We start from the raw sequence: 4,627 nt of genomic DNA, 5'->3' as shown, positions 1-4,627 counted from the left end.
TGTTTTGTTTGGAAATGCCAGATATTGGTTATTAAAGTTACATTTGGAACAGATAGTAAAGCTGAAAAACAGAGGGCTGGTATTTGGTAGAAGCTGTGGATGAAAGGTAAGGTTGCTGTCTCCCAACCAGAAGGTTGGAGGTTTGATTTACAGTGCTTGCAGTCCACATGTCAAAGAGTCCTTGGGCAAAACACTGAACCACAAGTTGCCCCTGATGGCCAGAGCAGCGTCCTACAGGAACAGCACCACCATCGGTGTGTGTAAGTTGGTGATGCAGATGGCTACCTCAATACTGTACTAGAGACAAAATCCCTGTGTGTATAACATAGTTGGCCAAATAAAGTACATTATTTAGCTACATTGGGCTGCAAAAGCTCAAAATGCTCCCACATAAGTGACCTTGTCCTTTTTCCTGCTCCCTCCATCATCCAAATCAACCTCTCCAAATATCAAATATGTTTGTCTCTCTCCTACACAAGACAAAGAACAGCAGCAACATCACACAGTTTAAAATCTGCAAGAGGGAAATATTTGAAACAAGCACTACAAATTAAATGCCCTTTAGAATGACATATCTATTTTCTGATCAGATTCCCCCATCAGCAGGTAGACATATTTGTCTGTGCCTTCCAAAATAGTTACAAATAACGGATTAAGCAATATGACAACTTTGTGGTTAAGGGTTTAGTGAGGTTTGGGTACAAATATGACTTGATAAAAATAAGTGCTTCGTTAAAGTTTGTGGACCTTTGTTGTCATGGTTACAATAATAGTTGTGGTTAAAATAGAAAACAGTATAGGATGTGGTTAAAAGAAACCAACACTGACTATCAGTTAGAAACACTGGTCTCCTGGGTTAAAACCTAAAGTCTGTTTAGGCACATTGAAGCTCCCTGAAAACATCACCTGACTTCAGTGCTAATTGCTGAAATGACTGAATGATTGACATTATACCCCCGCCCCCTTTTTTTGGGACCATTTAATTATTTTGTGCCTTTACTTGAATGAAATATTATTTTCAATACAGGCAAAAATTCAAACAAACATACAGTATATAAAAACGTCTAAAAATGATATGGATAGCTGTCACGTAACACAATCAGCCAGCTCCATCTGCAGCTATCTCTGTCCAACTTTTTAAAGCTAGAGGGTGTGAAGACAGGAGCCATTTCAGAACAGAGCAATCTTGCTGCTCACTTGGTACAATTCCATCAGGAGCTGCACTGTATATGACTGTGTTAAAAATATATTTATTCATGACGGCCTGCTTTGCATGGCTGTTCACAGTGCCATGTCCAAGGTGCAACATTATTGAAATGCATTGAGATTTATTGTACCAGACTCTGAGATGTGCAATACATTTCTCATACTTCTCAGCCCAGAGTAAGTGTACCAGCACAATCTCTACCATCTGGTGCCACAACAAATTCAGAGCTGCATGGCAAGTAAAGCTGGTGAGTGCATGCTGGCATGTGTATGTGTGTGAATATGATTCCATGTGCTCTGATAACACAGATGAAACACAGTGAGAGAGCACTAGGAGGGAGGTGATTGGGTTTGTTAATGGCTGGCCATTAAGCTAAATGAAAGCTGATGTGAAATTGATGAGTTTGTTTTGCTGATAGTTTGCGTATGGAAAGCAAATTTATTAGAATCTGAATTCTCACTGTGTCCTGTCAGTCTCTTAATCATGGGAAAGGAAACCTTTCAGGCCAAATTTATGTCACTTTGCATCACACAAGATGAGAGCTGATTTGCCTCACACAGGGCAGCCAGACAGCAATCACTGTTTACTGAAAGTATCAAATAAGTGGAATAGGAGTAAAGAAGAATGTCAGCGGCATTATCTAGTGCCATCTGCTTCCAGACACTGGTGCCTCTGATCACATAAAAGTAATCCAGATAATATGCCAAGACTCACAGATGTTGTGAAAACAATACATTCAGGGGCGCCAACAGCACTGGCTTGCGCACATTTGTAGTTCTGGTAAGGTGCTGTACGGGTACAGAAAAAAGTGATGTTAATTAAGGCCAGCCATACAAAAGCACTGGATAGAACAAACTGTAGATTTGGTTTTCTGAGTTTATTATTAATTGCAGATCTGGCACATTCAATTAGCATATAATCACTGCAGAAACTGAAATCTAAATACAATTATATCAAGGTAATACAGTAAGTAATGCTTGTTTTTTGTCAGTTGGCAGTTATTATGTTAGAACATTTCACTTGTTTCAGGCTTTTCAGGCTTCTTTGCCTTTAAACATCTTAATAACATGTTATTGCTTGTCAGGCCATCTCCCCAAATAGGGGTAGGTTTTATTACTTTGCAGTGAAAAAAGTGGCATTTATTAAAAAATATAAATTCAACAAAGAAAAAGCTAACTGTAGTCTCACCTCACTGGAACCTACCACTAAATATAGGATGAGCTACACAAAGACAAGTCATTAAATCCTTAACCAACAATTTAAATATTACAGTTACTATGAACCTCACAATATACATATGCACTGAAACACCCTTAAGTACACCAAACTGAACAGAATGTTATTTAGGGCAAAATATTTCACTTGTGCTCCACATGAGTTTTCACAACAAACCTGACTTTTTTAAATATAAACACTAGCTTACTAGTGGTCAAAAGGCTTTCCAAATCATTACAGATAATCTGGGGACTATAAATTACTCATTAGTGTTCATACTCATTAGTGGACAAGACAGGGTTGAATAAAATTTGCAGCGACAGTCACAATGTATGAACATGAGCACTAGGTACAAATAGTACACGTATTTAGAAATAAAAAAAAAATGCATTACACCTTTCAGGAAATTGTGTACATGTAATGTGTGTGTATATCTGTGCCTACATGTACACGATACCTTTGGTTAATATTCATGGACATTAATGGAATTATGCTTTATTTTGCTTGCTTGGCTGTGATGGAAACATTACATTATCCATCTACAGTGCCCACTCACTCTTTGTTTAAAGTGCATAACATTAGGCCATGATTTAACAGTAGCTCTGGACCGCTATTGATCGTCCTAATGGCATGTGCTTGTTCATTTCTGAAGAGACCAGAAGAGGAGATGTATGAGAGATGATAGAGCCTGCTGAAGATGTTCTGATACTAGGAGAACAGAAAGGTGCGGCATCAGATGAAGAATGCAGCAAATAAATCAAACTGAAGAAATCATCTGAGCAGGTGTGGCATTTGATTACCTGATTAAAAGCTATTAATCTCTATGACAGTCATGAGCATCTCTGGAGAGACCTGAAAATGGCTGTCCACCAACGTTTACCATCCAACCTGACAGAACTGGAGAGGATCTGCAAGGAGGAATGGCAGAGGATCCCCAAATGCAGGTGTGAAAAACTTGTTGCATCATTCCCAAAAAGACTCATGGCTGTATTAGCTCAAAAGGGTGCTTCTACTAAATATTGAGCAAAGGGTCTGAATACTTATGACGTGATATTTCAGTTTTTCTTTTTTAATAAATCTGCAAAAAATGTCAAACATTCTGTGTTTTTCTGTCAATATGGGGTGCTGTGTGTACATTAATGAGGGAAAAAAATGAACTTAAATGATTTTAGCATATGGCTGCAATATAACAGAGTGAAAAATTTAAGGGGGTATGAATACTTTCCGTACCCACTGTAATCCAATATAAATTTGCTTATACCTAGTACATTCAAATTCTCCCATTCAAATGAATGGGAAAGTCTTGGAAAAACCTTGACCTCTTTGAACATTGTTTCCGGCATATTTTAGGCTAGAAACGCCATTTCAACTGTATTCAACTCGTGACAAATTTATCTACTGATGGTGCAAGAATCTTCTATGGTTTTTGTATACTCGCCATTTATATTTTGTGTACTTCTCCATTCAGTTTGAATGGCTCCATTGACTTGAATAGGCACACTCTGCATCACGTGACCCCCCCGTTCTAGCTTGCCTGTCTGTTTTTCCAACTACTCCTTGTTTTTCTGCTTCTATTATGCTATCCTTAAATTTTATACACATATAATAGATGAAAATCATAGAGAAAATTGTCAACAATCTATCTATACCATTGTTATTGTGATGGGATGAACGGTATTTGTGTAATTTTGCAGATTCCAGAGAGAGTGCCGTCTCACTGTTCCCTCACTGTGGGTGCGCTCACAGCAGAGAACTCAGTCTGCTGACTATTTTTTACAAGTTAATCCTTTTATTGAAATACAATGGACTTTTCTGAACAAGTCTGGCAAAAGGATTATATCAGAACCGAACTGTTGCGAGGTTGCTCACTGCTGCTCACAGTGAAGAGATTTTTTCGAAAGGACTTTGTTGAGCAGGACTTTTTGAATACGATGACAACACGGCTGTTCTTCCAAACACAGAGAACTTGCTCTGCTAGACAGCAGCTTAATGTCTTTTTTCCAAACACGTTGGACTTTCAAAGAACTTGCTCTGCTAGACAGGAGCTTAATGCCTTTTTTTCCCAAACACGTTGGACTTTCAGAGAACTTGCTCTGCTATACAGCAGCTTAATGCCTTTTTTTCCAAACACATTGGAATTTTGTAATCAAGCGTGAACGAAGAAGGATTATATCAGTAGACTCAGTACTATGTTTTGATTTATAT

The sequence above is a fragment of the Monopterus albus genome, unplaced genomic scaffold, assembly GCF_001952655.1.
Source record: "Monopterus albus unplaced genomic scaffold, M_albus_1.0 scaffold430.1, whole genome shotgun sequence".
NCBI lineage: Eukaryota > Metazoa > Chordata > Actinopteri > Synbranchiformes > Synbranchidae > Monopterus > Monopterus albus.
Note: the sequence above shows the minus strand (reverse complement) of the source record.